The sequence below is a fragment of the Dipteris shenzhenensis genome, chromosome 27, assembly GCF_047967505.1.
Source record: "Dipteris shenzhenensis isolate YYH24624 ecotype China chromosome 27, Dip_SZ_1.0, whole genome shotgun sequence".
Lineage (NCBI taxonomy): Eukaryota > Viridiplantae > Streptophyta > Polypodiopsida > Gleicheniales > Dipteridaceae > Dipteris > Dipteris shenzhenensis.
The window spans coordinates 49,629,248-49,651,394 of NC_141622.1; positions in this window are offsets into that span (position 1 = coordinate 49,629,248).

Genomic DNA, 22,147 nt, shown 5'->3' on the forward strand with positions numbered 1-22,147 from the left:
CTCTCTCTCTCTCTCTCCCCCTTACCCCCCCTCTCTCTATTTCCCCCCCTCCCTCTTCTCTCTTCCCTCCCCCCTCTCTCTACCACCCCCTCTCTGTAACTCCCCCCCCTCTTCCTACCACCCCCCTCCCCCTCTCCCCTCTCCACCCTCCCTCCTCCCCTCGCCGCCCCGTGGCACTGCCCTGCAGCGCCGCCCCGCCCCCCGCTCACCCCCTGCCGCCCATCGCCCTGCCCCGCAGCACCGCCCCGCTCCCACCTCCCCTGCTCACCCCCCTCGCTGCCCAGCGGCGCTGCCCCGCAGTGCCGTCCTGCCCCCACCTCCCCCGCTCACCCCCCCGCCGCCCACCGCCCCGCCCAGCGGGACTGCCCCGTAGCGCCGCCCCACCCCCACACCTCCCCTGCTCACCCCCTTGCCGCCCACCGCCCCGCCCCCCCACCTCTCACCCTCCCCTCTCACCCCCGCCCCCGCCCGCATCCTGCTCCCCTCCCCCCCTGCTCGCCCGCGTCCCGCCCCCCTCTCCCCTCTTCCCTTCCCCCCCTTGCTTAGAAAACCCCCCCCTTTTCCCCCGCGTCGCCGTTGGGGAAGCCCCGCCCATACAATATTTTTATAGAAAAAACTAACCTAACCCTAGGATTAGCCTAACCTAGGTTAGGTTAGTCACTTTAAGGTTAGGTTAGTCTAACTTAGGATTAGTTTACCTTAGGTTAGATAATGAACCTTCAGTTAGTCACTAACTATAGTTAGTGCATTCAGTTAGGTTAGTATTAACCTACATTAGGTTAGTTTTAACCTTAGTTGAGTTAGTATAACTGTTAGTTAGTTACCCTAACTAGGTTAGTTGTACTAGCTGTGGTCAGTTTAACATTAACTAGGTTAGGTTAGACTAATTGTTAGGCATCTAACTAGACACATAGGTTAGTTAATCTAACTGGATTAACTTGGTTCCAACCCCTCAGTTGGAATTCAAGTCCATTCACACCACCTTTAGGACCCCCCCCCAAGGCCAATTTTACCCCTACTTTAACCCATCATAACTCATCCATTTGGGACCCAAACTGAACCCCGTTTGAACCCAGATTTCACACACGGAAACACCATGCTATGAGGTATTTTTCCAGCCCATTGAACACCATTTTGGCATCCCTAGCACTCGTTCATTCGCGCCCCAGTGTGGGCCTCGTTTCGCACCAATTCGATCATATCTTCACACCGTGACCACCTATTAACGATCCGTCCACTCGAACCCTCCCAACAACACATCCACACCCGCACTTGTGGTAGAGACACCCTTGGCAAATCACGCACAATCTGGATGCAGCTACGTTCTGGCCAATGCCTTCAAGTCCACGCTTGCCACATTTGCATATAACTCCGCTGCAACAACCGCCCCTACCAATCCTCTACTCCGAATCCCCCCCCTGAGTTTCAACCACTCCCTCTAACTCCTCCACGCCCCAACATGGCTAGATGCCGTCATGACCGTGATGGGGATCTCGACCTCAATGCAGATGCTGACAACTTCTTCCATCGACGAAATAACAACAATAAAGGCCGATGCTCCTTGGGAAAACTGGAACTTCCCAAATATAATGGTAGGGGAGACCAGCCCGCTTCCTCCAGCATTTTGATGCCGCATGTCGAGCAGGTGGCGATCAATCCCATGAAACCAAGGTGGCTTGGTTTCCAATGGCCTTAACTGATGAAGCGTCAGAATGGTACCTAGACCTTCTCATGGGAGAGCGCGCCACATGGGACCTACTTCAAACCGAATTCAAACGACGCTTTCAAACGGAGAGGCTACAAGATGATCCTGCTCTCCAACTCAGCAAGATCGAACAAGGCCGGAGAGAAGATGTACGCACATACCTGGGAAAGATGAAGAGATTGATCGCCAAATGTGACCCATGCCCAGATGCAAAATACCTCACGGAATGGTTCATAGCAGGTCTAAGAAAGAAAATCCGAAAGGATATGAAAAAGATAAGCAGCTATGAAACATTCAGTGCTGCTCATGCGGCAGCCATTGACATCGAGGATGGCATGACAGACTACACTAGCAGTGATGATGGCAGATCAAATACACGAGATAAGCGCTCGAAAAAGGATAAATCAAAGGACACTTCCGAAACATCAAATGAAGATCGCCAAGAGGCCATGACCTTGAAGCTGTGAAAGAAGATATGATGCAGGCCATGGATCAAAAACTCCACTTGTCTCAGCCACCAACTCAAACATATCCACGGCGAGAAAATGTCTGGTGTCCACATTGCCTAGCAAATCATATAGCAAATGAGTGCCCGGTCCTCAGAGCCAGGATCACTGCACAAGCAAATCCACCACCAAGGTTGTGGTGCCATATCTGCGTCGTCGGCGGCCATGATGAGAACAGTTGCATCTTCAACATGCGCAACAATCCGCCTCGACCTCCACAATACCAAGCGGCACCCATGCCAGTATACAGGCAATCGGCACTTGCACAAGTGCCACCAGCTCCGAGGCTAAATCGTGTTCCCATTTGGACACAAGTCCCACAACTACTCAGGAATCTGAATCCATGACCGTATCGAAGAGCACCAAATCTAGCTCCTCAGGCAGTTCCCATACATCAATTACAAGCCGAGGAAGTAGACTCGTTATTTGAGTATGAAGCAGAGTACCCAGTGTACTATGTAGAAGGTGCAGAGGGTCTAATACCAATTTATGCAAATCAAGTACGACCCAACACATTTCGAGCACCAATCAAGTGCTACGGTTGTGGAGAAAATCACCGGATTGCAAAGTGCCCATCATCGTGGTAGCCCAGCTACTTTCCAACCACTCTGCAGAGATTGTGGCATAGAACATGCCTGTATGGATTATCCCATGAAAAATAAGGTCCCAGAACAAACAGAGGTTAAGCCTGACGTCCCCATCGGCATCATTAGGGTGGACCATCAAAGTCTGGGTCCATCGGCAAGTGTAAAGTCACAACTTGTCAATGTAATTACATGCCAATAGAAAGAGGCCACCAAGGACCCTAACATTCCAATCCAACCAAAGCAACTTCTGAAAAAGAAAGCACAAGTGCGTCCACCTTCGCATTAGGGAAAAAGGGAGCTCATTTTGGGGCCCTGTAAGAAATTCACTATTTTCTCTTTTCTCTCTCTACAAAAGCAAGAAAATATGGATACTTGCGTGAGAAATGTCAGTGTGAAAAGGAATAAATATATTCTTTCACATGCTTTACATTCAATGTTCATATAAGAGCAACACTTTTCTCTGCAGAATTTGGTGATTCTGACACCGCAGACGCGTCCGGAACGGCCCAAAACCCCAAGAACGGCACTGGAAACGCTGGAATCGGACATCCGGAGGCCCGAAAACGGCCAAAAAAGGCCGAAAAACGCGATTTGCAACAAAATGCGATATGGCACCTTTTGAAATTACGGCACTGGAAACGTTGGAATCGGACATCCGGAGGCCCGGAAACGGCCAAAAAAGGCCGAAAAACGCGATTTGCAGCAAAATGCGATATGGCACCTTTGAAATTCCGTTCTTGGGGTTTTGGGCCGTTCCGGACGCGTCTGCGGTGTCAGAATCATCAAATTCTGCACAGAAAATAAATTTTTTAAAGATTCAAATCAGATCACCTCATTAATGTGACATGCTTCTACGAACATATAGTACTATTTCTTTTTCTTATTTTCATCTTCTTTTCAACGTTACGTTGGCCCACTTCTAATTGGTTGAGAGCCTATTTTCTCTCTCTTCTAAAAGGCCCCAAAATGAGCTCCCTTTTTTCCTAATGCCAAGCAATGAGCAGCCGAGCTCATCCACATCAACTCCCGAGCCTCAAATAAAAGAAGCTCCATACCCGAATGCAGAGGTGGAGAAGGCTCGTTTTCAGGTACTTCAACAATGGGTCCAAAATGAACAAGCTCAACTTTGTGATACAACTTTGTGTTACAACTTTATGTTACAACTTTGTGATACAACTTTGTGATACAACTTTGTGTTACAACTCTATGATACAACTTTGTGATACAACTTTGTGTTACAACTTTGTGTTACAACTTCTACATGTAGAAAGAGAATGTGTTACAACTTCTACATGTAGAAAGAGAATGTGTTACAACTTTGTGTTACAACTTTGTGATACAACTTTGTGTTACAACTTTGTGATACAACTTTGTGTTACAACTTCTACATGTAGAAAGAGAACGTGTTACAACTTTGTGTTACAACTTTGTAATACAACTTTGTGCTACAACTTTGTGATACAACTTTGTGTTACAACTTCTACATACGACTTCAACTTTGTGTTACAACTTTGTGATACAACTTTGTGTTACAATTCCTACATGCAGAGAGAGAAGCTCTGCAGCTTGTATAAATACCCCATAATGCAATGAAGCGGGAATGAAGCCCACACTCTTTAGGGCATTGTGTTGAGTCTACTTTGGTATTCCAAGCATTTGTCTCAAGTGTCCATGCTTCCTTGCACTCCACGTCCAAAAGCATGTCTTAACCTTGCAACTCCTCCTCCCCTCTCCTCCAACCTTGCAACCCATCCTCTCCCTCTCCTCCTCCCTCCTCCTCCTTCCTGCTCCTCCTCCCTCCTCCTTCCTCCTCCTCCTCCCTCCTCCTCCTCCTCCTTCCTCCTCCTCCTCCTCCCTCCTCCTCCTCCCTCCTCTCTCTTCTTTTCCCCATGCTCTTACACCTTCTTCCTCTCTCACTCCCATGCTCCCCCTAAACCCTTTGTTCCTTAACCCTTAAACTCCATGATCTACGAGGGAGACGAGTCCTCTACCATGTACTCTACCCTGAACCTTGGAACCTCCTTCTAACCCTAGACTCCTTCTAAACCCTGGAACCTCCTTCTAAACCCTGGAACTCCTTCTAAACCCTGGAACCTCCTTCTAACCCTGGAACCTCCTTCTTAACCTTGGAACCTCCTTTTAAACCCTGAAACTCCTTCTAAACCCTGGAACCTCCTTCTAAACCCTCGAACTCCTTCTAAACCGTGGAACCTCCTTCTAACTCTGGAACTCCTTCTAAACCCTGGAACCTCCTTTTGAACCCTGGAACCTCCTTCTAACCCTGGAGCCTCCTTCTAATCCTTAAACTCCTCCTAAACCCTACAACCCCCAATGAAGGCAAAAGCCTTCATTACCTGAAGCAGAAAGCCTCACAAAGGATAAAGAGCGAGCTCATGCCGACTGAGGCTTTGCTTGGTCACTATAGAATGCTCTTTCCTCACTTGCCAAATAGCATATCCAGTTTCACGATAGGTCTGGTGGTAGTTAACCATGGCTCCCTGTCTGCCAATTCACCAAAGTCTATAGATTGTGTTACTTGTGCTGATTTAATAAGCGAGATGCCAGCTAGTAGATTCAGATGCTTAAGCATTCTTTTGGAGTCTTCTAAAGCGGCCGTTCACATACTACAATAGAAGCTTTGTGGCGGAGGCAAGATCATCACTGTATAGCTGCAGAATCTCCCCTACACTGTGCACCACGACACCTCAATGCCAACGACTACTCTCCTTCGGCGACTCTTCAACGAGCCGGCCATCACGGTCAAGAAGTTCACGAGCCAGTAGTTGCGAGTAGGCAATCCTTCAATACCTGAGCCGCCAGCATGGTTATTTGCTCACCGACAGCGACATCCGAACACCCAACTTCAACGAAGCAGCAACAAAGCTACAGTCCACGCACGGCTCATTCAGTGACACCTTCAGCCTGTCGGATTTCCAGCCCCTGCGACTCAACACGACTGGTAAGCTCACAACGCTCACGGACGCTGCCCACAACACACGGCTCCTTCTCTAGCCCTATCATCGTCCACTAAGCACCGATAGAAGATGACGAGGAGCTAGCTAGTGCCTCCATGGAATCTCTGCCTCCCCCCTACTCTTTCTGGGCCGATTCGCCATGTTGATGCCCACGCTGCCTCACCGTCGTCGACGCATTCTTCTCAGCACTGTGCATCTTTGTTCCCAAGGCTGTGACCTTAGGCCACATGGAAATACCACATGGTAGATAAGGCTAGTTAAATTTACCACCGGTAAACGTTCACCATGGTTAGGCTCAAACTAACTGTGGTAAAGGCTCACCATGGTTAGGGTCACACTAATTGTGGTATAGATTCACCATGGCTAGGGTTAGGGTTAGTTAAAAGTGCCAACTGCCACCTAAGCACATAGTTTCTTAGTAAGCACACTGAGTGCAACATGTGAACAGCCTCTGCCACATCATCAAAAGGCCTCTTCTTCACAAAAACTTCGATAAGCCATAACTTACAATCCAAGAAGAATTCGCACACGCTCCAAACAGGAAAAGTGATCGCCTTTTTTATCTCTACACGCCTATTAGATCAGAATCATTGTTAGCAATTAGACACTACCATTGAAGCAAAACAAAGCTCATGGTAAGACCTTTGTAACAAATGGAAAAACAATGCATGAATGCACAACGCATTCCAAAAGCACAAGTGCATGAGATGACCATAGCACAGAACATGGCATCCACACATAAAGCATTAAGGCACATGGAAGAACAAAGCATCATGCATCAAGCTACATCAAGCAGAAGAGAACGCCATCAACATGTATTGAGATGCAACATCCTTTCCACCTTCAGCCCGCACGTTTGTAAATCAAACTTGACCACCTAAGAGTAGCTATGAAAGCACCCAGGGGAGGTATTGACATGTAAAAGCCACACTTAACCACCTTATGTAGCAAGGTATACACTAAGGGAGATGTTGGAATGTAAACTCACATTTGACCACCTTGCAGTAGCCAAAGGATCATGGCATTAAGGGGAGGTGTTGAGATATGGTGCCATGAGCACATGAATTACAGGCTAAGGTATGGTATAGGAATGTATTAAAGTAGCCACCCTAGGATGTGGACTACATGATGTGGAGATGTGGATCAAGGATATCCACAAGGACAGATGGGGATCAGAGGATCCCACATGTATGACTATTCAAAAGGATCTCTCTATAAGAAGCCTATCTCTTGTATTGCAAAAGCACAGATTTACAATAGATTGATTCATAGTTGCTCATCATCTCTTTCATGGAGTTTTTTCTATGCTTTGAGCCTCGGTAGTTCTTATGCTTATCGAGTTGCACTTGGTTTAGCATGATCCTACATTCTTTGACATACAAGCCATGGCAAATCGGCGAGTAAGCCACAACCTCATCTCTTGGGAAACATTAAAACATCTCAGCCAGATACGCCTTCAAGGATCTGAATTTGAAATCAATCCATAGAGGGAACCTCTATTAAGGTTATTGGTTCTTTAATGTTGAATGTTTCCTTGGACAATTACATTGTGCCTTAGAAGTTTTTTGTAGCTCCTGCACGTACCTTAATAGAAGCTATCGTTCTTGGTAAAAGCTGGATCCAAGCCACTTACAAAGGATTATCTGGTGATGAGTCAACCCAACAAGATGTGCTAAGAAATACCAACAACCGGCCCAACATTCAAGCATCAGCATCAACATCCACTTCCACCTCCCCACCTTGACAAGGATGCCACTAAGGAAGAAGACAAAGACAAAAGGCAACCAAGCAAATATGGGTCCAAAAGGATCTACTGAAGGCTCAAGGATACTTTGAGGGCGAATCATGTTTTTGGATTCCAAAGAGACCTCAACATATAAAGCCACCCCCTTCTCTTAACATCAAGCCTCACCATTGCCAGCCACTCCCTCATGTAAACAACAAACCTCAACATCAAAGAAGAAGACGACGCCATCCAACAAGAAAGGTACATTACCAATGGGTTCCCACAAGACTACTGAAGGCCCAGGGATATTACCTTGGCAACTCATATATGGGTACCCAAGCCTTACAAAAGCAATCAACAGCCCATCCATGCTTGCCCTAAGCCTAAATGTACACCATCTCCATCGCAAAAGCAGGAGCAGAGCCCCAAATCTATCAATACAAAAGCATCAATGAGTGCAGATGCACCAATAGTAGTAGTCACACAAGAACCTACTCTGCAAAGATGCCGCGAACAGCAAAAACCTGCTTGCAAGGATAAGGGAAAAGAACCAATGCAGGAGGATCATACACAAAGGAATTCATCTACCTCCTCTCGAGTAGTTACACAAGAACTTGTCTCAAAAAGGGAGACAGTAACATAAGAACCTACTTGATTGCAAGTCTATCAAAAGGCATGTCAATTCATTGCATCATCTTCAAGGAAACTGGTCGTAACACAAGAACCTATAGTGAAAAAAGAGACAGTAACACAAGAACCTGCCAAGATGGAAGATAAATCCATGTTGGAAGCTAAATCCACCTACCATTAGCCTGGTAGCCCATCACAATGGAAGTCCCACAAGAACCTTCCAATGTGAACAACGAATTATCTTCATCCCTAACAACTTTCTCAGCTGAAACTTGGGCTCAAAAAAAGTAAAAAGGTCTCTGAGACATTGCAATCCTACTCACATTTGATACATAGAACATATATCACTTTATTATAATGAGTATCATAGAAGTGGTACATGTGGGAGATCACAATGTTCAATGGTGCAACACTGACAACAAGAAACATGCCAACGGTAGATCCACAAGAACCTACTCCTAGAAATGGAGTACCTCCACAAGAACCTACTGCTGCAATCAAGGATCTCAAAGAACATCAAGCAACATTGCTACCAATGGGATAACAATTGCTTGCCAACAAAGATCTCCAATGATGTCTTAGTGACTCTCCTTCAAAGTTATTATCAGACTTAAATGAGGTCTCGAATAGCTATACAATTCATATTCCTCTGGTGGTCTACGAAATGATGTTCTTGCTAGGTCTGGGTAACAATTGGTCAATATGTCACTGCACTCACCTAGTACTAAGGCCATTTAGGTAAATTGGAACCGCATTGGAACTCTGTTCCAAGTGCTAGGTCTAGGTGTGTCCATAAAGAACGTTGCATGATCCAGAGGACTAGATCGAGATTAGAAATGGGGGCATGTTAGCAGATTGCTCGGGGGGGTTACTCATCATATGTAACCCTATCACGTGAGTTCAAAAGAAGGATATTTTTTATTCCTAAAATTTACAGAAATAAATATACATAAGGGACTATTTTAAATAATTTTGGAAAAAATTTACAGATTTGTATAGAAAAGGGGTACATTTTATTAATGAAAAAATTTACAGATAAGGGATTTTAAATATAGGCCTTGAACGCACGTGATATAGAGGTTTATACATAGTGACCCCCCTGAGGCAGATTGGTTAACAATATGCCATCACCGGTTAAGTGATGTGATCTGATAGACAGTGGCAAGTCCATAGAGCGAAGATTGTGATGGGCCCAAGAGGATGGTAAAAGAATGAGAAGAGAGAGTGGCATAAAGAGATTAGGGCTGGCCCTCCCTTCAAAAGGTGACTTGTATAAAAGGCAAAATTGTTGACTTTGGTCTTCACTGTTGTATGCACAATACAAGCTCCCTCTTGTCCTTGGCCAATCTTTGAGGATCCTTTTTTTGTCTTTGTTTACGACGACAATATTCCCCTTCATGTGAAGCTAATAAGGATGCCCTTTTAGTATAATTGATTATGCTCTTGTTGAAATTATTTATTATTAATAACTACTAGTTATATATGTTCAAAATATTGATATACAATGATGGTTGGCAAAACATTATGCCATGTGTAGCATGATAAGTTCAAGCTCTTATGAAAAAACAAAGTTTCAAAAAAAAACTTTTTATATATATAGAATTTTTACACTATAACATATGAAATGGATTTGTTCATGTCACACACATATCATTTTGACTACAAACATGACCATGCTTGGAGTCATATTGACCAAGTTATGGGCAAAATAAGATTCTCTGTCCAAGCTTCTCAAGCATGACCAGGGGCTAGCACAGCCCCTCAAGTGCTTGGGGAGCTTGGACAGCCAGTCTTATTTTGTCCATAACTTGGTCAATATGACTCCAAGCATGGGCGTGTTTGCAGTCAAAATGATCGGTGTGATATGAACAAAGCCATTTCTTGTGTTAGAGTGTCAAAATTCTATATAATTAAAAATTTTTGGGTTAACTTTTCTATTGAACACTTACAATTGGCAGTTTTAAACTAGAACTAGGATGCCTTATTGGCATAAAGGTTAGCTTCTTATCGATAGATACCTCAAAGAGTATCTTTATATTTTGTCTTGCAAAATGATTTAAAGATCCCAAAGAGCTAGGTGGGGCTAGGACACCTTGTTGGCATAGAGGCTTTCATGGGACTTAAGAGACCCAAATAACATCTTCATGATTTTCTTGTGACATGGTTTGAGGATTACATATATTTTCATCAACACTTGTGATTAAAGAGAAATGAAAGGTCTTCAAGATTAGGATCTATTACATTATTGTTGTGCATGCCTTGGTTGTAGTGCTTGGGTGGAATGCAAGTTTGGAATGCTTGCCTTCAAATATGCTATCGTTTTTATGCATGACCAAAAAGATGCTTTGAAGGCATGCTTCTAATTAGTCATTGCATTGGTTTGAAGATGAATTATTTGAAGGTTTTTTTAAGAATTCAAATTTGAAATGATTATCTTCAAATAAGAAATGCATCCTTCCAATCATTGCATTGCTTTGAAGATGTGCATGCTTCCAATCAGTCAAATGCTTCCAGTCACTACATTGCTTCAAAAATTAATGCATGTTTAGAATACTTTGAATATGCAACCACACAAGAATTGATAATTTGAAACCCTTACCCTATTTTCTTGAGCTCTCACACTCCTCTAAATCCATGTCCTAGAACCTTGCCAACTAACCTTACTTCTCAAGTGATCATGGATCAAGGGTTGTGTTATAAGTGTTGCTCAACATATATGAGTCTTATATCATGTAAAGTCCCCTAAGCGTTGTATTATATAATGCTCTAAAAAATGACCAAAAAAATAAAATCCCCCAAGCTCAACCCAAGAAAATCTCACAATCAAATATCGCAAAAAATAAACACCCTGGAGCAGAGGTTTATCAAGGTCCAATGCAAATTCTGTGTTTGATTAGTTGCCTCCCATAAACAACCCATTGCACATGTCCTTAGGCCTTAATAGTGGATATTAGGAGTGGATTGAAAGTGGAAAAGAGCAAAGAAAGAGTGACTTTAGAGTAGAAAAGCTTACTTTTCAACTTTCTATCCACAAAGCCATTTTCATGCATTTGAGCTTATTTTTTATTGTTTTTTTATGTTTGTTTATACAAGAAGGTGAAAAAATATGAAGAGGGAAGAGGAGAAGAGTGGAGATGAGGAGAGAGGGCATAGCTAGAGAGCACACCACAAATGACTACTTGTACACTAGATTTAGTTGAAATTGTAGAATTTATGAAAGCTCTTTTAGGGTTAGGGTTAGGGCATCTAACCCTTTCCTTTATAGCAATCTACTAGGTTAGTGCTATGCACATATCAAATACATGATGTTGAGCATGGTTTCTCAACACCTTCCCTCAAGATCAACATCATGAAGTAGGCCTTCCCTCAAGATGATGATTTTGGGGAATCAAAGAAGGACGGAGCATTACATTCTATTACACCCCTTTAATGGGAATATTTTTCCTCTATGTCAAACCAAGATCTTGTTGGTGCTTCTCAAAAATCTCTTTACCAAGTGGTTTGATAAAGATGTCTGCAACATTCTCTTTGCTATCACAATGCTTCAGTATGATGTCACCAAGTAATACTCTTTCTCTGATGAAGTGCTTTTGACATCAATGTGCTTTGTCCTGGAGTGATATACTCGATTCTTGGCCAATGCTTGAGCCAATTGATTATCACAGTATATTGTTGTTGGCTTTGATTCATCAAATATTCTGTTTTTGACAATAGTCTTCTGATCCATATAGCCTCACATGCACCTATAGTGAGTGCCCTATATTCTGCTTTAGTTGAAGAGAGAAATAGTTGGCTGTTTGTTTGAAAACCATTATATAGCACCTTGACCAAGGAAAAATCATTAGGGAGAAATGGGGTTTGAAAAGGGCCTCCAATTAGTGTTTCCTAATTTCAAGGGATTAGAGAGGGATTTGAGGTGTACTAATGAGAGTGATCCTTTGTGTGGGGCAATGGTATGTTGAGGTTTAGGGGTGGCAGGCATGTAGAGATCCCCTATTGGCTATTCCTCTTACATTGGGGACCACCCAAACCATTCCCCCCCCTTAACCCATGCTTGACCACCCTCCCATGTGCACCCACCCTAGATCATCCCCAAATCTCATTTGTGTCTTTGCGGGCCCTTGCGGGTGAATTTCTCTTCTCCTTAGGTGTGTTGCAGGTCTGCCCCTCTTTCTCTGCTCCTCTGCTCTGGTCCAAATGCCCTTTCCCTCCATTGTGGGACCTTTTGGACGAATTTCTTTTGTCCTCTAGCCTACTGCAAGTCTGCCCCCTTTCTCTGCTCCTCTGCTCTGTGGTCCAATTGCCCTCTCCCTCCATTGTGGGACCTTTGGACGAATTTCTTTTGTCCTCGAGCCTATTGCAGGTCTACCCCCTTTCTTTGCTCCTCTACTCTGGTCCAACCTCCCTCTCCCTCCATTGTGGGACCTTTTGGATGAATTTCTTTTGTCCTCTAGCCTACTTACTGTAGGCCTACTCCCCCTCTCTCTTCTCCTTTGCTCTGGTCCAACTGCTCTCTCCCTCCATTTTTCAAAATTTGGGTTGCAACACCTCCTACAGCTGGTCTTCTCTCTCCTGCTCTTCTCACAGTGTCTATGCCTTCTCTTGCTCTATCCCCTCATGCTCTACCTCGGCCTTCTCTTTCCTCTCTTGATCTACCCTCTCTTGCTCTATGGCCTCTTGCTTAGCCGCCATATCCTACAGGTTCTCTTTCCCTTCTGCAGGCGCTTCTCCTTCTGGTACAGGTGCTCTTTTCCCTCCTATAGGCACTTTTCCTTCTGCTACAGCAACTCTTTGCCCTCTTACAGGAGCTTTTTTCCTCTTTCTTTTCCTTCTCATATAGGATACAACTACTCTTTCCTCTCCTATAGCTATCGTTTTCCCAACAGGAATGGTCTAGAACATAGTGACACAAGGTGGTAATGCTGTGAGCTCTAGTGTGTTTTGGAGGCATGGTCAAGAAGAAAGAGACACAAGCTGGCAATATTGTGAGCTCTAGTGTGTTGTAGAGGCATGGTCAGGAACAAAGTGACCAAAGTGGCCAAAAATGGCAATATTGTAAGCTCTAGTGTGTTCTAGAGGCATGGTCAGGAAGAAAGTGATAGAAGTTGACAATATTGTGAGCTCTAGTGTGTTCTATAACATGAAAAATGCATTGGATGACTTGAACTTATAGTTTGACTAACTAGATAGTCATGGAAGGTTTTGCCAAGGGTCCACATAAGCTTCCCAAGAGGAAGGATGTATTTCTTAGACTATGTACCTTCCTTGCTTATCTTCTTTACAAGATCCTATTTTAACATAGGAGTGGGAAGTAGTGGAATCTTTGATATAACTAACAATGGACTGTCTATAAGCTATGTACAGGAATACCTTTTAGTCATGGAAAACGAAATGTATAGTCCTTCAACTTTACTTGAAATGGTGAAATAGCAAGCAAGAATCTAGAGAAATGCATGAAAATGTCCATTTTATCCCTCATGCAACATGAAACAATGTGTTTGACTAGTACAAGCTGTCCATAAATTGTAGGTTGGGCATTTTGGAATTCGCATAGGTTTTCTTCATGACTTGGAGGACATTAATTGCATTGATGAATTTTATTTTGATGGTTTTATTGTGTGGTCCAAAGTTTTCAGGTAATATGTATAAAGTTCTCATGCCTAAAGTTTTCATGTGTAAAGTTTACAGTTTATACCTATTTGCCTTGCTTGCATCATTAAAGGAGACAATGCCATGATGGTAAGAATCCTATGTATTGATTTATATTTTATGGTCTTTTAATGTAATGTGCTTTGTTAGGTCTGCTAATGTAATGGTTGTTGAATTGATGCAGGAGCCATTTGAGATCACTCATTGGTGCACTATATTAGTTGAGCAGGAGGATACATTGTGGTCTTCCACATCCAATTTTAGAATGGCCTACTTAACTACTGAAGTGCATCAAAGTATTGACAGCTTGATCATTGTGATCCACATCACATGGCTTCCCCTATTGCATTGTATCCCATTGGCAATGGTGCAAAAAACTTTGTGCCTGGCTACCTTGAGAGGAGAGCCTTAATGGTATTAGTATTAGGATCTTACTTGGGGATTTCAAAAGCCTCTTTTTTCTATGTATTAGAGGTAGCAAGGAGGAGGTACAGGATATGAAGAGTCTTTGTATTTGAATGGAGAGATTATAATACAAAAATGTACATTTTATCACATTCTCTTCCTTGCAAGATACCATGTCATAAGCAATAATTTTGATTCAGTCATGGTTGAAATTTTGAATGTGTTGTTGATTCAATATAAGGTAATGTCGCTTTGAATTGTAGAGTTTTGAATACACCACCTCCAAGTTTGTTGTGTAGAGAGGTGAACCTTTTTTATGCAGACTTGTCCCTTTTCCTTCATTTGTATCCAAAGTAATTACAAATTTATGACCCCCTCAACTTGTGACTGATTTTTAAAGGTCTTCTACATTGAATTTGAACATTCGGGGAAAAATAGGGTCGTAGATTTTGAACTAAAAAATTTGCAATCGGAGTTATAGCACAAAAGCTCGGGGGGGTCACTATGTATAAACCCTCTATATCACGTGCGTTCAAGGCCTATATTTAAAGTCCCTTATCTGTAAAAAATTTCATTAATAAAATGTACCCCTTTTCTATACAAATCTGTAAATTTTTTCCAAAACTATTTTAAATAGTCCCTTATGTATATTTATTTCTGTAAATTTTAGAAATAAAAAAAATCCTTCTGTTGAACTCACGTGATAGGGTTACATATGATGAGTGACCCCCCCGAGCACAAAAGTTATAGCTATTTTACTATTCTCTTCATATTTCATACAATTAAGTTCTATTACTTGTATATATATTTTTGTAAAATTAATTTAGGAAAATATTATGAATATTCCAAGTCAAAATAATACTCTCGACCAAGTTTGGTAATTTTGGTGACCATTTTTGGCAAATGTAGGAGGAATTTGACCACGGCACAGAAGGCAAAGTTGGTCAGGACATCATGGGGTGTCCAAAAATGCACAAACCTGCCATGGCGCGAATTTGGCCATTTGGACACCCCGTGGCAGGTTTGTGCATTTTTGGACACCCCATGATGTCCTGACTAACTTTGCCTTCTGCGCAGTGGTCAAATTCCTCCTTTATTTGCCAAAAATGGACATCAAAATGGCCGAAGTTGTCAAACTCCTTCATCTAGCTCTTCAAAATCTATATTTCTTCATAGGAAATCATGAAGTGCATCAATCCTTTACAAGGTGATATAGTAGCCAACCTAAAAATTAAAATAAAAGATACATGGACATAGCCAACCTCCATGACTAAGAAAACATAGAAAATGAAAATTCTAGATTCCTCTTCAAAATATATATTTTCTCATGTAATGCATCAAATTATTTCAAGGTGATTTAGTGATATGAAATTAAATATTTCATTGACATAGCCAACCTAAAAGGTGGCTCCAAAGGAAAGATAAACAAAGAAAATGAAAATTTACAAGGTGATGTAGTGGAAGATCAAAGTCTTCTGGATCAAATAAAAATTTACATTGACATAGCCAACCTACAAGGTTCTTCCAAAGCGGAAGAAATTATATAAAAAATATATTGCCTAAGCTTAGGTCTTACCAGAGCTGTGCTACAAGGCACATAAGTTGTCATATTGACCAACCGTCATTTGCTAAGTTACTTTGTAAATATTTTCTTTTCCATGTTTATCTATGTTGAAGTTGATCCATCTAAAAAGACACATGGATTTCAATCAGGTAGATGAAGGAATTTGACAATTTGGGCCATTCCAATGTCCATTTTTGGCAAATGTTGAAGGAATTTGACCGCAGCACTGAAGACAAAGTTGGTCGGGACGTCATGGGGTGTCCAAAAATGCAAAAACCCACCACGGCGTGAATTTGGCCATTTGGAGGGTGTCCAAATGGCCAAATTCGCACCATGGTGGGTTTTGTCATTTTTGGACACCCCATGATGTCTTGACCAACTTTGCCTTCTCTGCCGTGATCAAATTCCTCCTACATTTGCCAAAAATTGACATTGAAATGGCCAAAGTTGTCAAATTTCTTCATCTACCCCTTGAAAATCTATATTTCTTCGTAGCAAATCATGAAATGCATCAATCCTTTACAAGGTGATGTAGGAAAATCTCAAATTTTGGTTTTTAAACACTCCATCTAATCAATGTGATGCCATGGTCAAATCCCTTCGACATATGTATTGGAATGGCCAAACTTGGCAAACAACATTTTATTGACTTGTAAGTTACATCAAAATGTGATATAACTTTTGTGTGCAAGTGTTAGCTCTTTCCTACTGCTTTCGTAGGAAGAGCTGGGTATTCTATGTTTGCAGGGTTCCGAGGCTTTTTGTCACCTACAGATATATTGGGGTTGTCTATTGTAGTATATGTGTAGCTTAGGACCTCGAGTCGTGTTCCGAGGAGAGACGTAGGCTTAAGTGTGGTAAGCAAACAAAGTGCATGCATGTGTAAAAGGAACATAAATCATCTTTGTCAAGGGACCATTCAAGAGGCGGTGGCTCTGATTTTGAGGGAGTTGACTTTGCAAGGTACAATTCGACAATCCTTGTTTGGACTCTCGTTCGAATTCATTGAAGTGCTCGGCCTTGGCTTTTTTGCGATTTCCTCCTTCAGCTTTCTTGCGTGATCTTCTGCTGTTATTTAACTGCGGAGGTTCAACTTTTGGGAGCTCGACTGCCATTAGGGCATGCAGAATGGCTAAGTCATTAACAAAGATTTGATCTTCAATTTCAGCATTCGCAGCCTCTGTTTCAAGGTCCCAAGGAAAATCTGAGTCATCATTGGTATGGGTACCTTCTTTAGGTTCATTATCCCACTCGAGGTCAGCCATAAAGAATGGCATCTCTAGATCGATTGGTTCTTCATGTTGGAGTGGAGGATCTACCTGTAGCGCCTTAGCATCGATCTGTGAGAAGATGGGGTCTAATGAATGACAGTTATCGATGGTTGCCAATGTTTGTATCCAGTTATTGACATTGCTTTGTGAGTCACCTGCCATGGCATGTTGTTGCAGAGGGGAGCCGATTTGCTTGAGATTGTCGTGGAAGATGTGTCATCCAATGCTCTAGGCACAATTGGTTTAATAGCTCCTGTCCCCACATTCACCCTGACGGCAGTGTCTTGATTCTGGATTGTCAGTCTATCAATTCCCCAGTCATGGAGGACTGATGCTTCCCATAACCAAGGACGTCCCAGTAAGATTTGATAGGATTTTTTGGGGAGATCCAAGATTGTGAATTGAAGGGAAAAGTGGATGCTGGCGATCTTTGTGGACATGCCATTTACTATCCCCAAGGGTTTAGCTCATGAATCATCAGCAAGGCGTATGTTGAAATTAGCCTTTTGCATCGGTGGGAGACCCCATTCTTCGTAGAGCACCTTTGATAGGACATTGACACCTGCTCCACCATCCACTATGGCTTGGACTTCATTATATGCCTTGTGGATCAAAGGCACAGTAATGTTGCGTATGTCATCTCTCTCACCCATCCGCATAGGGATATCTTCAATGTCGTTCATAGGTGGAGGGGGATTTGCGAGTTCAATCCATCCTTTGAAACTCTCCCAGAGATTGGGATAGTTCCGTAGGAGGATTCCGATGGGAATTGACACAGGGCAACTCAGGATGCTAGAGAGTGCGGCTCCTTCAAGTTGACATGGCAGTACATTTTGTTGTGGAGTTTGTTGTTGGAACAAAGGCTCGAGTACAGTATCAATACTTTGTGGGGCCAAGTCATGGATTGGGTCTTGAGCTTGTTTCTCAGCCTCAAATTGAGCTTGTTCATTTTGGACCCACTGTTGAAGTACCTGAAAACGAGCCTTCTCCACCTCTGCATTCGGGTATGGAGCTTCTTTTATTTGAGGCTCGGGAGTTGATGTGGATGAGCTCGGCTGCTCATTGCTTGGTGCAGGTGGAGGCACTTGTGCTTTCTTTTTCAGAAGTCGCTTTGGTTGGATTGGAATGTTAGGGTCCTTGGTGGCCTCTTTCTGTTGGCGTGTTATTACATTGACAGGTTGTGACTTTACACTTGCCAGACCCAGACTTTGATGATCCACCCCAATGATGCCGATGGGGACGTCAGGCTTAACCTCTGATTGTTTTGGGACCTTATTTTTCATGGGACAATCCATACAGGCATGTCCTATGCCACAATCTCTGCAGAGTGGTTGGAAAGTAGCTGGGCTACCACGATGAGGGCACTCTGCAATCCGATGATTTTCTCCACAACTGTAACACTTGATTGGTGCTCGAAATGTGTTGGGTCGTACTTGATTGGCATAAACTGGTATAAGACCCTCTGCACCTTCTACATAGTACACTGGGTACTCTGCTTCATACTCAAATAGGGAGTCTACTTCCTCGGCTTGTAATTGATGTATGGGAATTGCCTGAGGAGCTAGATTTGGTGCTCTTAGATATGGTCGTGGATTCGGATTCCTGAGAGTAGTTGTGGGACTTGTGTCCGAACGGGAACTGGATTTAGCCTCGGAGCTGGGGGCGCTTGTGCAAGTGCTGGTTGCCTATATACTGGCATGGGTGCCGCTTGGTATTGTGGAGGTCGAGGCGGATTGTTGCGCATGTTGAAGATGCAACTCTTCTCATCATGGCCACCAACAACGCAGATATGGCACCACAACCGTGGTGGTGGATTTGCTTGTGCAGTGATCCTGGCTCTTAGGACTCGGAACTCATTTGCTGTATGATTTGCCAAGCAGTGTGGACACCAGACATTTTCTTGCCGTGGATATGTTTGAGTTGGCGTCTAAGACAAGTGGAGTTTTTGATCCATGGCCTGCATCATATCTTCTTTCAGCTTCAAGGTCATGGCCTCTAGGCGATCTTCATTGGATGTTTCGGCAATGTCCTTTGATTTACCCTTTTTCAAGCGCTTATCTCGTGTATTTGATCTGCCGTCATCAGTGCTAGTGTCTGAGTCTGTCGTCTGAGTCTGTCATGCCATCTTCGATGTCAATGGCTGTCGCATGAGCATTACTGAATGTTTCATAGCTACTTATCTTTTTCATATCCTTTCAGATTTTCTTTCTTAGACCTGCTATGAACCATGCCGTGAGGTACTTTGCATCTGGGCGTGGGTCACATTTGGCGATCAATCTCTTCATCTTTCCCAGGTATGTGCATACATCTTCTCTCCGGCCTTGTTCGATCTTGCTGAGTTGGAGAGCGAGATCGTCTTGTAGCCTCTCCGTTTGAAAGTGTCATTTGAATTCAGTTTGAAGTAGGTCCCATGTGGCACGTTCTTCCACGAGAAGGTCGAGGTACCATTCTGACGCCTCATCAGTTAATGCCATTGGAAACCAAGCCATCTTAGTTTCATGGGATTGATCACCACCTGCTCGACATGCGGCATCAAAATGTTGGAGGAAGCGAGCTGGGTCTCCCCTACCATTATATTTGGGAAGTTCCAGTTTTCCCAAGGGGCGTCGGCCTTGATTGTTGTTATTTCTTTGATGGAAGAAGTTGTCAGCCTCTGCATCAAGCTCGATATCCCCATCATGGTCATGATGGCGTCCAGCCATGTTGGGGCGTGGAGGAGTTAAAGGGAGTTGTTGAATCTCAAGGGGGGAGTCGGGGTAGAGGATTGGCGGTGGCAGTTGTTGCAGTGGAGATAGATGTGGATGTGGTGAGCGTTGGAGTCAAAGGCATTGACCGGAACGTAACTGCATGCAGATTGGGCTAGATTTGCCAAGGGTGTCGCTGCCCCAAGTGCGGGTGTGGATGTAGATTTGTTAGGAGAGTTAGAGTGGTGTTAGTTTGTGTAGGGACCGTCATGTTAATAAAGTGCCTAAGATTGTCTACATGTGTAGGGAAATGTGCCGGTGTAGACAAAGCGTTAATCGGAGGTCACAGCATGAAAATATGAGTGAATTAGTGCAAAATGAGGCCCACACAGGGGCGCGAATGAACGTGTGCGAGGGATGTCGAAATGGTGTGCAATGGGTTGGAAAAATACCCTGTATCGAGGTGTTTCTGTGTGTGAAATCTAGGTTCAAACGGGGTTCATTTTGGGTCCCAAACGGATGAGTTACGAGGGGTTGAAGTAGGGGTAAAATTGGGGTTGGGTGGGTCCTAATGGTGGTGTGAAGGGACTTTAACTGAGGGGTTGAAACCAAGCTGATCTAGTTAGACTAACTAATCTATTTGTCTAGTTAGAGGCTAATCACTTAGTCTAACCTAGCCTAGTGTAGCTAACTAACAGTTAAGCTAACTGAGGTAAGGTTAAACTAACCTAATTGAATGCACTAACTACAGTTAGTGACTAACTGAAGGTTAGTTATCTAACCTAAGGTAAACTAACCTTAGGGTAGACTAACCGAACCTTAACTAACCTAACTTGGGTTAGTCTAATCCTAGGGTTAGGTTTGTTTTTTTGTTTTTTTGAGGGGGGGGGTGTTACGCGCAGGGGGGGTTTTGCGAGGGGGGGGGTTGCGTAGGCGGAAGGGGGGGGTGTTGTGCAAGGGGTGAGGGGAGAGGGAGGGCGGGGGGTGAGGGGCGAGGGGGGGCAGGGGGTGAGGGGCGGAGAGCGGGGGGCTCGAGGCGGGGCAGAGGGCGTAGAGGGGGGCGGGCTGGGCGGGGGTGCGGGTTCGGGCGGCACTGTGGGGCAGCGCCGCGGGGCGGGAGAGGTGGGGGGCGGGGGAGAGGGGGTTGGGCGTGCGGGCGCCACCGCTGGCGGCTCCGGCGGGGAGGCGGAGAGGGGGGCGAGCGGGGCGGCGCTGCCTGCGCCGCCGCGGGGCGGGCAGGGAGGCGGAGAGGGGGGCGGGCGGGGGAGAGAGGGGAGAGAAAAGAGAGAGAGGGGGGGAGGGGGAGAGAGGAGAGAGAAAAGAGAGAGAGGGGGAGGGAGGGGGAGAGAGGAGAGAGAAAGAGAGGGGGGGATGGGCGGAGAGAGGAGAGAGAAAAGAGAGTAAGGGGGGAAGGGGGAGAGAGGAGAGAGAGTAAGAGAGTAAGGGAGAGAGAAAGTAAGAGAGGGGGAAGGAGAGAGAGAGAAAGAAAGAGAGAGAGTGAAAGGGGGAGGTGGTGGGGGTGGTGGAAATGGGAGGGGGAGGGGGGAGGGGGAGGTAGTGGTGGAGATGGAGAGGGAGGGGGGAGGGGGAGGTGGAAATGGAGGGGGGAGGGGGAGGGGGGAAGTGGAGATCGAGGGGGAGATGGAGGGGGAGGGGGAGGTGGAGATGGAGGGGGGAGGGGAGATGGAGGGGGAGGGGGGAGGGGGAGGTGGAGATGGAGGGGGGAGGGCGAGGTGGTGGTGGAGATGGAGGGGGAGGGGGGAGGGGGAGGTGGAAATGGAGGGGGAGGGGGGAGGGGGAGGTGGAGATGGAGGGGGGAGGGGAAGGGGGAGGTGGAGATGGAGGAGGAGGGGGGAGATGGAAATGGAGGGGGAGGGGGGAGGTGGAAATGGAGGGGGAGGGGAAGGGGGAGGTGGAGATGGAGATGGAGGGGGAGGGGAGAGGGGGAGGTGGAGATGGCGGGGGAGGGGGAAGGGGTGTTGGAGATGGAGGGGGGGGAGAGGGGGAGGTGGAGATGGAGGGGGAGGGGGAAGGGGGAAATGGAGGGGGAGGGGGAAGGGGGAGGTGGAGATGGAGGGGGAGGGGAGAGGGGGAGGTGGAGATGGACGGGGAGGGGGGAGGGGGAGGTGGAGATGGAGGGGGAGGGGGGAGGGGGAGGTGGAGATGGAGGGGGAGGGGAGAGGGGGAGGTGGAGATGGAGGGGGGAGGGGGAGGTGGTGGTGGAGATGGAGGGGGAGGGGGGAGGGGGAGGTGGAAATGGAGGGGGGAGGGGGAGGGGGGAGGTGGAGATGGAGGGGGAGGGGGAGGTGGAAATGGGAGGGGGGAAAAAAAGAGCAAAAAACTTGACGGACGGAAATCAAAAAGGAGGGAGAAGTGGTCACCTGAATGCTCTCCAAGACTTTCTCGATGTAACAGGATTGTTGTGGAACAATGGTGCCCCAGATG